Raw genomic sequence first — 14,219 nt, 5'->3', positions numbered from 1 at the left:
AAAAAATATATATGGATAAAGCAAATTTTGTTTTGAAGAGATTTCACTTACAACTAATTCGAGAGAAGATACGGGCCTGCAGTGATAACCAAGTTAATGACGGTCAACAGACGACCCTTTGGACTAATGGTTGATCTTGAATCCTTGTTCCACTCCACTCTGTCCACATTAAGCCAGAGATGTGGGTGTACTCTAGAATGTTTGAGCTGTGTCAGCTCTGCTCTGAGTCAACCGTGAAGAAAGTGGGTTGAGTGTGAGATTCTGGGGAATTTGGTTCTGTTCAAGGAGGGGGTTAGGTCTCTTAGACTCTCCACAGAATCAGACCATGTCTGAGTGCTAAGTCCCTTCAGACGTATCTCTTTGCAACGCTATGGACTGTAGCCCACCAGGCTCCCCTGTCCATGAGATTCTTCAGGCAGGAATACTGAAGTGGGTTGCCACGTTCTCCTCCAGGGGATCTTCCCCATCCAGGAATGGAAGTTGTGGTCTCTTACATCTCTGCATTGGCAGGTGGGTTCTTTACCACTAGGGCCACCTGGGAAGCCCATAATCAGACCATAATTCCCTGCAATCATACCAAGATCTCAGAATCTTCCAGATCATATATTTCCAAGAGTCATCCTGGACTGAGGTAGAAATCCAGCTCAAAACTTAAGTCTGCTTAAGCATTCTGAAATTCGAGTACAAATGAGTTATGTGTTCAGTTGAAAATACTAAGAGATAGGTTCAAGTCCTGGCACATATGACCTAGCTAGCCATATGACTTGCAGTGACTTATTTAAACTCACTGGGTTTCCCTGACCCAGGGATCAATTCTGTGGGATTGACTCTGTGAACTGACATAGTTTCAGAGATTTCTTGAAACTCTACAACTGAAGACCAATAAATTCTGGAAGCAAGATCTAGATAATTATAAATGGTTATACATACATCCTTCCTGCTCCTCTTTTAATACTAGAATGGTGGGAAAATACCCAAGGCATTTTGCACTATAGAGAATTGGGGAAGAAAACAAAATTATAAACAGCCCTATTAAACAAATTAAGAAACTGAGGCAAAGAAAGAACAAAGATGTTTGACGGAACCGAAAGTTAGCTAGCCCCTCCCATTTCTAGTCTAAAAACTCAGGAATAAAACACTGTTCCTTGTTTTGTGTACCAGCAGCAAGCACTAATTTAAAATCAGCTGGCAGGCAGTCTGGGAATAATCTGGTTTTGTTTCTCCACTTTATCTGGTGTGTCTATAAAACTGTGTTGTACACAACAGAAGAGATAATGAAGAAGCTGGAACAAAACCAAACAAAGCAAATCCAGTCCCGTGATTTATAAAGGGTTGCCCAATGACCCTGGAAACTGAGAGGGGAGGAGGAGTCAATGACTCGACAGAAGAAAGTTGAAAACATAGTCATAAGTTACCACTAACTACTGAATATAAAGAGAGTCTTGGAAGACCTCTGTTTTCCCTTTTCATGTTGATTTTGAGAGAGTGATGGGAGGACAAACTAGAGTCAGCAAAATAAATTCAAGGATCTTAGATCATTTAGATTTGTGTGATGTGCTGGAAAGGGAATCCGAGGGGCCAACACCCTCCCTGCCCCACCCCCTGTCCCTGCCTGCCCCAGGGTTCTTTTACATCTTCATACTTTCTGTGCACTCTCCTTCAGATTTAGCAGTTTGATTATGAAAACATTTTTGCAAATATAGGACCCTTAGTGAAATAACATCCTTGAATATGTCCTTTAAAATGTCTTCTTGACAATGTCCCTCTTAACCCAATGTGTGACTATAGCTGAACAACTTGTGGCTTTGTCTTAGCTTTTATTTATTTATTTATTTAAAGGCGTTTCTTCTAGGCAAAAGGTGAAGGCATCTACTTGCTTCTCTCTAGACTTAGGAAGCATCACTACAAACAAAGCTAGTGGAGATGATGGAATTCCAGCTGAGCTATTTCAAATCCTGAAAGATGACTCTGTGAAAGTGCTGCACTCAATATGCAGGCAAATTTGGAAAACTCAGCAGTGGCCACCAGGACTGGAAAAGGTCAGTTTTCATTCCAATCCCAAAGAAAGGCAATGCCAAAGAATGCTCAAACTGCCGTGCAATTGCACTCATCTCACACGTGAGTAAAGTAATGCTTAAAATTCTCCAAGCAAGGTTTCAGCAATACGTGAACCATGAACTTCCAGATGTTCAAGCTGGTTTTAGAAAAGGCAGAGGAACCAGAGATCAAATTGCCAAGATCCAATGGATCATCGAAAAAGCAAGAGAGTTCCAGAAAAACATCTATTTCTGCTTTATTGACTATGCCAAAGCCTTTGACTGTGTGGATCACAATAAACTGTGGAAAATTCTGAAAGAGATGGGCATACCAGACCACCTGACCTGCCTCTTAAGAAATCTGTCTTCAGGTCAGGAAGCAACAGTTAGAACGGGACATGGAACAACAGACTGGTTCCAAACTGGGAAAGGAGTATGTCAAGGCATTATATGGTCACCCTGCTTATTTAACTTATATGCAGAGTACATCATGAGAAACGCTGGGCTAGAAGAAGCACAAGCTGGAATCAAGATTGCTGGGAGAAATATCAATAATCTCAGATAAGCAGATGAAACCACCCTTATGGCAGAAAGCAAAGAGGAACTAAAGAGCCTCTTGATGAGAGTGAAAAAGTTGGCTTAAAGCTCAACATTCAGAAAACTAAGATCATGGCATCCGGTCCCATCACTTCATGGCAGATAGATGGGAAACATTGGAAACAATGGCTGACTTTATTTTTCTGGGCTCCAAAATCACTGCAGGTGGTGATTGCAGCCATGAAATTAAAAGACACTCCTTGGAAGGAAGGTTATGACCAACCTAGACAACATATTAAAAAGCAGAGACATTACTTTGTCAACAAAGGTCCGTCTAGTCAAGGCTATGGTTTTTCCAGTGGTCATATATGGATGTGAGAGTTGGACTGTGAAGAAAGCTGAGTGCCGAAGAACTGATGCTTTTGAACTGTGGTGTTGAAGAAGACTCTTGAGAGTCCCTTGGACTGCAAGGAGATCCAACCAGTCCATTCTCAAGGAGATCAGTCCTGGGTGTTCATTGGAAGGACTGATGTTGAAGCTGAAACTCCAATACTTTGGCAACCTCATGCGAAGACCTGACTCATTGGAGAAGACCCTGACGCTGGGAAAGATTGAGGGCAGGAGGAGAAGGGGACGACAGAGGATGAGATGGCTGGATGGCATCACCAACTCGATGGACATGGGTTTGGGTGGACTCGGGGAGTTGGTAATGGACAGGGAGGCCTGACGTGCTGTGGTTCATGGGGTTGCAAACTGAGCAACTGAACTGAACTGAACTGAGACTTAAGCAAGCACTGTTTTCCTCACTCCTTCCTAATTTCAAAATTGTTGTTGTTCAGTCGCTCAGTCATGTCCAACTCTTTGTGACCCCATGGACTGCAGCATACCAGGCTTTCTTGTCCTTCACCATCTCCTGGACCTTGCTCAAACTCATGTCCATTGAGTGAGTGATGCCATGCAACATCTTATTCTCTGTGGCCCCCTTCTCTTCCTGCCTTCAATCTGTCCCAGCATCAGGGTCTTTTCTAATGAGTTGGCTCTTTGCATTAGGGGGCCAAAGTATTGGAGTTTCAGCTTCAGCATCAGTCCTTCCAATGAATATTCAGGGTTGATTTCCTTTAGGATGGACTGGTTGGATCTCCTTGTAGTCCAAGGAATTCTCAAGAGTCTTTTCCAACACCATAGTTCAAAAGCATCAGTTTTTGTTGCTCAGCCATCTTTATGGTCCAAATCACACGTCTGTACAGCTACTGGAAAAACTATAGCTTAGACTAAATGGACCTTTGTCGGTAATGTCTCTGCTTTTTAATATGCTGTCTAGGTTGGTCATAGCTTTTATTCCAAGGAGCAATCATCTTTTAATTTCATGGCTGCAGTCACCATCTGCAGTGATTTTGGTGCCCAAGAAAATAAAGTCTGTCACTGTTTCCATTGTTTTACCATCTGTTTGCCATGAAGTGATGGGACCGGACGTTATGATCTTAGTTTTTTTGAATGTTGAGTTTTAAGCCTGCTTTTTCACTCTCCTCTTTCACTTTCATCAAGAGGCTGTTTAGTTCCTGTTTGCTTTCTGCCATAAGGGTGGTGTCATCTGCGTATCTGAGGTTATTGCTATTTCCCCCAGCAGTACTTCAGATAGCCTTTATTGTTTCTAAATTTCTTACCTCCCAAGTTTATATATTTTATTGCCTCCCCACCTCAATTGTTGTTGTTTGTTGTTCAGACGCACTAAGTTGTATCTGACTCGGTGACCCCATGGACTGCAGCATGCCAGGCTTCCCTGTCTTTCACTGTCTCCCAGAGTTGGCTCAAACTCATGTCCAGTGCCATCCAACCATCTCATTCTCTGTTGCCTCCTTCTCCTCCTGTCCTCAATCCTATATATGTTTTCCAATTATTTTATTTTATACCATGTAACTGCTTTCCCTGATGAACTAAATTAGTTTTTAGGGGTGTTGTAATATGCCAGTATTAGTCACTCAGTCATATCTGACTCTTTGCAACCCCATGAACTGTAGCCTGTCAGGCTCCTCTGCCCAAGGAATTCTCCAGGAAAGAATACTGGAGTGGGTTGCTGTTTCCTTCTCCAGGGGATCTTCCCCACCCAGGGGTGGAACCTTGGTCTCCTGCATTGCAGGCGGATTCTTTACCATCTGAGCCACCAGGGAAGTCAACCTGTAATATGCCAACCCTTTGGGAATTGTCTTATTTATAAATGCAGTTCTCTTTTGATTCGATTGACTGTGGCATTGACATTTTTACAGTATTTCAGTTTGATTGTGAGAAGAGTAGGTTTGTTCCACTCTGAGTGCTTTAGTTTTCTAGTTGCCATCTGTCTGTTGTCCTCCTCCAAAGCCTGGCTATCAAGTCCATTCATGCTAAGGATACGCTATGAGTCTTCACATTTAAAAGAGAGGGCTGGGGGAGAAACCATAAGAAAGCAAGTTAAAAAAATAAATGACAGAGAGGAACTGACAGATATGGCAAGAAGGCACAAAGATAGTCCAATGGACAGAATCCACTCACACCTGAACCCTACTCTGGCTTAAACTTCATCTTGCCTCAGATTTTATCAGTAATACTCAACAAATAAACCATCTGTTCAGAGTAAGAGGTTGGAAGCTGCAATGCCTGGAGGGGCCTGGTAAGTTTTCACAAAGACAAGATTTTAGTTGGAGGAATGGGAAGGATTCGGATACACGGAAACGAAAGGGAAGAGCACCTGAGTGGAGGAAACAGCGAGAAAAACACCAAGACCACTAGAAAGGACTGAACCAGGCAAAGAGCAGCCTCTGGGAGAGGGTATATGCGCAGCAAGGCGGGCATCAACAGCTGCAGAAGGTGGATGGAGCTGCAAATCTGCATGTCCTCTTAGAATAACTAGTGTGGAATTTTTCCTGAGGGGATTGCTGAACATTTCTGCAAATAACCTGTTTGAAAAAAAAAAAAAAGTTTTCTCTATAAAGATTAATCTGGCATTCTGAGCAAATAAGAAAGAAGGAAACACCAGAAACCATTCAAACAGCTTTCCAGACCATTGAATCAACTTCCCTCTTTAAAAAAAAAAAATGAGGATAAATGTGTTCCTTAATGCTTTTATTTATGTTAGAATAAAGGATACCATATAAACCAGCATAGCTAATAATAACATATGATAGAGAGTATGTGTGTTTCTAGGTCAAATAAGTTATTATAAAAGTCAGGCATGCAAAGACTAGCCGAAGACTATAGAAACTCTGCCCTGCTCTAGTTAAATTTTACCAAGCACCATAGGCCTTCCTTCATCCAGGAAGCCTAAGAACTTTCAGGCAAATGGTGCAGAGGTGCTGCTGTTGTCTTAACTATTATTTTGGCAACACAGATTGTGGGGGAAGGCGCTAATATTTCTCTGTTGTGAGTGCATGCGTACATAGCCCCCCACACAGGCAGTGTGTGTTTGTGAGAGCGTATGTGCACGTGTGTAGCCTAAACTTTGTAAGGTCCTCTATCATCGAATCAATCTAATGTCCCCAGTGAACTCTCTTCAGTCTATTCTGGGCAGTCTTCACTGCAGGAGTTTGTCCGACTTGTATCTTTATCAGAATCTTATTTCTCATTAATACCGAGAAAGCAGGTAGTTTGCCATTTTGTTACAACAAAAGAGGAATGAATACGAAATCAGTACTAATACATTTATTTTCATGAGTTTCTTAGATGTTTGATGAAATTTCCAGATAATTCCATTTTTTTTTTCGTTCACTTTTTAAAAAATTAGACACTGTATGTAGTGTTACTGATACTTTTGAGCCCCAACAAAGGTTCTCATGCCCGATGTTGCTTGAACCAATAGAACAAGACCAAGTTCAGTTCAGAAGCAAAGGAAATTTAAAACATTTTTTAATTTATAGTTTTATTTTGCTTCACCAGGTTTTAGTTGCAGCATTCAGGATCTCTAGTTACAGCATATGGGATCTAGTTCCCTAAGCAGGGCTTGAAACTAGGCCTCCTGCATTGGGAGGGTGAAGTCTTAGCCACTGGACCACCAGGGAAGTCCTGGAAACATTTCTTTTATCAAAGAATGGAGAGCCAGCTGTGAGCTTGGGCTCCCGAGCACTTAACTCCACAGGCTGTGGGCGAAGCTGCTTTACAGGGACCTGTTCAGCAGGGAGGGGGCAGGGTTCTCCCAGGAAGCTGCACCTGAGCAACACAGACTGTCTGCACACAGCCCGCCACTGCCATTTTGAATTGAGGTATCCCGTGTGTGTGTGTGTGTGTGTGTGTGTGTGTGTGTGCGCGCGTGCGCGTGCGCGAGATCTGCAGATGGCCCTCCCAGCTGAGGTGTGGAGGGAGCCATTTTGAACCAGGAACTCTGGTGTGAAGTGCCAAGTTCAAGCCCTCTGCACGTGGCCCTCTATGAGCACGTGAAACTAGACCAAGCACAGAAGAAGAAAAAAAAGGTTGGATTTTTTTTTTCTATTTTGGTTTCCTAGGAATTATTAACAGGCTTGGTCAATGATAGAGTAAAGTGAAAGTGAAGTCACTCAGTCGTGTCCAACTTTTTGGGACTCTGTGGACTGTAGCCCACCAGGCTCCTCCGTCCATGGGATTCTCCAGGCAAGAATACTGGAGTGGGTTGCCATTTCCTTCTCCAGGGGATCTTCCCAACCCAGGGATCGAACCCAGGTCTTCGGCATTGCAGGCAGATGCTTTAACCTCTGAGCCACCAGGGAAGCCCATACAAACTCCTGAAGGCAGACTTCATCTAACACTAATTTTTTTTTTTTTTTTATGTATTCATTACCCTAGGATTAACAGTCCCCATGTGATTCCTAAATATTTTTTTCTTCCTTACTTTTTGACTTTTTCTTTACAGCTGAAACAAAAACAATGCCCACTACATGAATTCTGCTGAGTTATTTACCATTCCGACACTTTAGGGACATGAAGGAAAGACTATCACTTAAACCTAACTCCAAAAATATTATTTGAAGTGTAGGTGCATTCATTATTGGAACATATGGCAACATATGTTCTCTCCTGGAAATATTTTCATAAATTTAATTGCCAAATAACTTATAAAATTAATTTGCCCAGAAGCTTTATGAGAATGGCTAAGATAGTCTAATCATGGTTTGAGATACCACATCGCTAAATATTTTTGTATATTATATCTTGTATTTAATATATACTCATTAATTACATCTAAGGTATATATACAATTTTAAATCTAGGTCAAAATAGAAAAATTAATGTTGGGCAGGGAATTTAAGAGTTAACTTGGCAGTTTGGGAGTAGTCAAATTTCTGAAAACCATAAATGTAAAATCTCATGTTCTCAAACTAAATAGCCAGAAGATTTTGCCTTGTGTTCAGTGTTCTATCTACTACAATCATAGTCCTAGAAAAGCCTTCAAGAAGTCTTCTGATAGTTCTTTTACTGCTTTGTCCAAGAACAGACTGCAATATAATCTAATGGGAAGGCCATGCTTCCTCAGACACAACGCAAAATAACTTTTCTTCCGATTGTTTAAAAAAAAAACAAATTCAAAAATCAACAAAAAACTTGAATTCGTTTGGTCTCCTGCACAACTGTTGTCAACTGAGCTATGATCACTAAAATGACATTTCCAACTTGGGACCTCAAGATACATTGCATCCAGCAATGGTTATTAAGCAAGGAAAACATTCATAAAGCAGCATAATTAATGGGGTAATAACAGTAAGGGCTTTATTCCACATTGAATCTTCATGACTTCTAGGTGGTAGTACAACCCAAACCCAGCCATAGATACTGGTAAGGAGGCTGTGTGTGTGTTCCTGCTAAGTCGCTTCGGTCGTGTCCGACTCTGTGCAATGCTATGGACTGTAGCCTGCCGGGCTCCTCTGTCCATGGGATTCTCCAGGCAAGAATACTAGAGTGGGTTCCCATGCCATTCTTCAGGGAATCTTCCTGACCCACGGATCAAACCCACGTTTCCTGCATCTCCTTTTTCCAGCGGTAAAAGGAATCCACTACCGCTGAGCCACCCGGGAAGCCCAATGAGGAGGCTATTTCCTATTTATTCAGAGATCATTTCTTAGATCACCATGACACTCTATGCCTAACTAAAACTTTCCCTGTATTTCTAACCCTTAGTAGACACAAAGACCTGGGAAAGACCTTACAATGAGTTACTAACAAACCCTTAGCACCTACTGGCACAGTTAATCTGTGTTGCCCAGTTCTGACTCCTTGCTACTACACTCCTAGGGCAAACAGAGGTGGGGCATATATTCAGAGCTGTGTTTCTTAAACTTGGTAATAATTGTAAGATCTTTGGGATGGTGACTGAATTGTTTTCTTCTCTTCAGTTCTGCCCCAGTACTCTCTAAAAATACTTTAAGGTTGTTCCATGCCCAAGAGGAGACTATTAAAAATATATCTTATCTGTAAAACAAATTATCAGACTACAACTAAAGGAGCTCAAGATAAGATTTATAACAATGAACTGTGCTGTGTGACCCATGCCAGGGACAAAAAAAGGTCTTGGGAAGTATGTTTAAGAGCGTCCCCATCACAGATTGCACCTTAAAAAACACTTGGATACAAAAGGAATTATTTTATTCCCCACCTAGGGAATATGGGTCCCAAATCACTTTAACCAACTGCAAAAGAACATGAGAAATGCAAATAAGTCCACCAGAGCAGGAGAAATCTACTTGGATTTTTACTTTGAATGTGGTATCATCAACTTCCTTCTACTTTGAATCATTGCATAAGAGGGAAGGCATATACCCAAGAGAAAAATTGTACTTTGAGTCAGAAAGCATCTAAAGGGATCATTTCTGTATAATCTTGCATTTAGTTTTCCTCTGGCTAAATTTAAGAAAAGGCAGGGGGTGGGGGGAGTTTGATTTATGAAAACTCTAGAGAATCAAGACCCAAGTATTTATTTAGAAACTTCTTTTTTATGTTTATAATTTCCTTTAAAAGATGTTTCAGGCAGATAAAATAGGAGCAGAGCTGGAATATACATTTTGAAGGCCAAGGGAAATTCAGGCATGTTAAGTATACTAAACACACACGTTTCTCCTTAGGATGTTCTTGGAGCTGGTTGATTACACTACATAATAGGCCTAAAAAATCCATCTTGAGAAATCACCTGACCTAAGCCAGAAACTGCTCATTTAGCTGCCATTTGCTTTAAGAGATTACACGAAAGGAAAAGAAATATTATAAAAGAAAATCAGATAAGATGCTAAAAGATAGACTGAGGAAGTGACCCACCTTTGGTTTTCATCAGAGACAACAGCAAAGGAATAAAGAATAGTATCTTCTTCCTCTTTCAAAGTGCTCACTCTGGGCCTTTTTTTTTTTTTTTTTTTTTTAGATGTAGAAGAATTGAAGGAATAAACACAGTAAGACATTCCCTGAAAGAACAAAATTGTGCAGAACTGCAAATAAACTTCCAGTCATACAAAAAAAAAAAAAATTCCTTGTAGTTTCAGAAATGTCCATACACTTAGGCACGTATTTAAAGTAGCCTAGTCTCAACGATCATCCTTTAAGTTACTAAAAGAAGAAGGGAGACATGGGGGCAACACTTCACTGTGGCTTGCACTATTCAGAAGAGGACTATTTGTTCTTTTTTTTAAGTTTTTTTTTTTTTTTTTTTTTGACGTGGACCATTTTTAAAGTCTTCATTGAATTTGTTACAGTATTGATTCTGTTTTATGCTTTGGTTTTTCTGGCCATGAGGCACTGGGGATCTTGGCTCCCTGAACCTGCACCCTGGGCACTAGAAGGCAAAGCCTTAACCACTGGATCTCCAGGGAAGTCCGAGGACCTTTTGTTCTTAACTCTTTCAGTGCCTCTCAGCGCTGTGGGTCAAAACATCACCTATGGAGCTTGCTGCTCTAGATACACCATACCGAGTTTTTCTTTCCTTTGGGTTATTCAGTTTTCAAAAAATTCATTTCTTTGTGAAAGTGAACTAGTTACATTTTTGCAAAAAGAAAGATGATACTTTGGAGGCATAATAAAGTATATTGCATTACAGACAATCCCAAGAAATAGCATGGCCATCATTCTAAGACACCAGACTTAACTGAATGAAAATGAGAGTGCTTATAACAGACACAAACATGTGTATGCTGCAGATGAGGAATCTTAATGGCATTTAACCAAAGCAATTCAATTCAATTTTTTAAGAAACCATTTGCCACAGTACCTATCAGTTCAGTTCAGTTCAGTCGCTCAGTCGTGTCCAACTCTTTGCGACCCCATGAATCGCAGCACGCCAGAACTCCCTGTCCATCACCAACTCCCGGAGTTCACTCAAAACTCACGTCCATCTAGTCAGGGATGCCATCCAGCCATCTCATCCTCTGTCGTCCCCTTCTCCTCCTGCCCCCAATCCCTCCCAGCATCAGAGTCTTTTCCAAGGAGTCAACTCTTCGCATGAGGTGGCCAAAGTACTGGAGTTTCAGCTTTAGCATCATTCCTTCCAAAGAACACCCAGGACTGATCTCCTTGAGAATGGACTGCTTGGATCTCCTTGCAGTCCAAGGGACTCTCAAGAGTCTACTCCAACACCGCAGTTCAAAAGCATCAATTCTTTGGCGCTCAGCCTTCTTCACAGTCCAACTCTCACATCCATACATGACCACTGGAAAAACCATAGCCTTGACCTATAGACACTTTATAAAAAGGCATAACTGAAATAATGAGGGTGAGAAAGGGCCCTTGCTAGAAAACGAGTAGATTCCTTGTTAATAGCAAGTTGGTTGCAGAACAGTGTGCAACGACACAAAGATAAAGGAAGACTTGAGTAACGAGGGTGTGGTGTATGAGAAGTGGAAGAAAGGACACGTATCATTAAGAACAAGCAGGTTCTGCGAGGCAAGAATTTAAACTAAAATATCTTGTTGTCAAATGCAATGCATCCAAAAGGAAAGTAAATGGCTGAGTGGCTGCTTCCGTCAGGTTTCCAGAAGACTTTCTTACAGAGTTCCCAAGAAAAGCCAGTCTTTTGGACTCTCTAGCACTCATGATCTAAACGGTATTTTCAAACAACTGAGGAGGGAGGCAGGACTAACATGCTTGAAGTCATGACTTAACAAAGAAGACAAGGGAGAAGAATCATTGCTAAACTGAAGTTAACCCCGAACCCGAAGGTGCAGAGCACACGAAGCTCTGTTCCCAAGGTGATGCTGCTCTCATTTGGGGAGCTTCTCCTTCCCAGCCAAACAGAATTCTTACTTGGAGCAGGCTCCCTTTGGAAGAAACTTGAGGAAGATAGAACACACACATACACACACACACACACTCACACACAACACACACTCACACACACACACACACAGAAAAGGAAGCGAAAAGAGTGTTTTTAGTCTCACACATCCTGTGCTTTTTTCAGCTGCTATTTTGAAGGATAAACATTACATTTGTGGTTGAATTTTTCCCTAGGGTCAAGAAAAACAAAACAATATGGTCGTGAAAAGAAGAGATTTGAGAGGGAGCTGGTGACCTTGGAAATGCAAGCTGCTTTCCTGGTTTTAAAAACAAAATAAAACAAAGAAACCTTTAAAAAAAAAAAAACCCAAAACATAAAGTGGCTGAAAAAGAGTGAAGACCTTGTATCTATCTCCAGTGCCCATGGGGCCCCAGGCTGGTTCTCAAGGAGCCTAAACACAAAGACACTGTCAAGTGGGAATTTCTGTGAGCGGAGAAATGGCACGCTGTACCTGAACGGCTGCATTCCATTTTCAGGTTTCATTCAACTGGCATTTTATAAGGCGGGACATTTTGCTCAACTCTGGTCTAATGGAAGCTAGAACGTTTCCATATTCTTCTCAGCCAGATAATTATAGCCAACTGTATTCAGGAAACCGGCAGAATTTTTTTCTAGATGTGAAGGAACCTACTTTACCAGTGTGTCAGTTCCATACAATCTTTTGTTTTCATATTAGATATCAAAGGTAGTTCTTACTTCTAACTCCAGGAATCCTGCTGTCATTACAAACACTGTCCTAAAGGCTAGAGTCTCCTGAGAGATGGGAGAATTTGAAAGACGACAGATCCTTGGAGATCGACCTGCACAGAACTGGTGGGGGCCTTGGGTAGAGGCAGTGCTGATCTACATACTATTGAGCTGCCTTGAAAAACGACTCAAGCTGGCTGATAACGTAAGCGTGGAAGGGTGCTATAAAGCGGCTTCTTTCACACAGTCTACAGTGTGATTGACTTGCGTGGTGCCATTAGGTCAGAACTGGAAGATACAAAGGGTTTCAGGATCCCGCAGATGTATGATTCTTAAATCTCCCTATAACTGAAAAAGCATTATTGGATGGGAATCATATTCACTTCTTATGGCGGCTCTAACAAATTATCTCACAAGTGATGGCTTCAAACAATAGAAATTTATTCCCTCACAGATCTGGAGGTCAGAAGTCCTGAACTCGTATCACCAGACTGAAATCAAGGTGTTGATGGAGCCACACGTCCTCCAAAGAGAGAATCCATCCATTGACTCTTCTTGCTTTTGCTGGTTCTTGACATTCCTTGGCCTGTGGCTTCATCATCAAATCTTCAAGTACAGCATCTTTAAATTCGTCTCTGCTTTCTCCTCTTTGTTTAGTCACTAAGTTTTGTCTGGGCTCTTTTGTGACCCCATGGACTGTAGTCCACCAGGCTCTGGCACCTCCGGGATTTCCCAGGCAAGAATACTGGAGTGGGTAACAATTTCCTTCTCTAAGGGATCTTCCCAACCCAGGAATCGAACCTGGGACTCCTTCATCTCCTGCATTGGCAGTCAGATTCTTAACCACTGAGTCATTCTGGGAAGCCCATCCTCTACAAAGCAAGAATTTAAAAGTAATGAACCACCTAGACAATTGCACATATCTCACACACTAGTAAAGTAATGCTAAAAATTCTCCAAGCCAGTACATGAACCGTGAACTTTCAGATGTTCAAGCTGGATTTAGAAAAGTCAGAGGAACCAGAGATCAACTTGCCAACATCTGCTGAATCATCAAAAAAAAACAAGAGAGTTCCAGAGAAACTTCTGCTTTATTGACTATGCCAAAGCCTTTGACTGTGTGGATCACAATAAACTGTGGAAAATTCTGAAAGAGATGGGAATACCAGGCCACCTGACTTGCTTCCAGAGAAATCTGTATGTAGGTAAGGAAGCAACAGTTAGAACTGGACATGGAACCACAAACTGGTTCCAAATCGGGAAAGGAGTATGTCAAGGCTGCATATTGTCACTCCACTTATTTAACTTATATGCAGAGTACATCCAGCACAAGCTGGAATCAAGATTGCAGGGAGAAATATCAATAACCTCAGATGTGCAGATGACACCACCCTTATTGCAGAAAGCAAAGAGGAATCAAAGAGTCTCTTGATGAAAGTGAAAGAGGAGAGTGAAAAAGTTGGCTTAAAGCTCAACATTCAGAAAACGAAGATCATGGCATCTGGTCCCATCACTTCATGGCAAAGAGATGGGGAAACAGTGGAAACAGTGTCAGACTTTATTTTCTTGGGCTCCAAAATCACTGCAGATGGTGATTGCAGCCATGAAATTAAAAGACTCTTGCTCCTTGGAAGAAAAGTTATGACCAACATGGACAGCATGTTGAAAAGTAAAGACATTACTTTGCCAACAAAGGTCTGTCTTGT

Source organism: Bubalus kerabau, chromosome 12 (assembly GCF_029407905.1).
Source record: "Bubalus kerabau isolate K-KA32 ecotype Philippines breed swamp buffalo chromosome 12, PCC_UOA_SB_1v2, whole genome shotgun sequence".
Classification (NCBI taxonomy): Eukaryota; Metazoa; Chordata; class Mammalia; order Artiodactyla; family Bovidae; genus Bubalus; species Bubalus kerabau.
The sequence above is the reverse complement of the archived record's forward strand: the minus strand, read 5'-3'. Positions refer to the sequence as shown.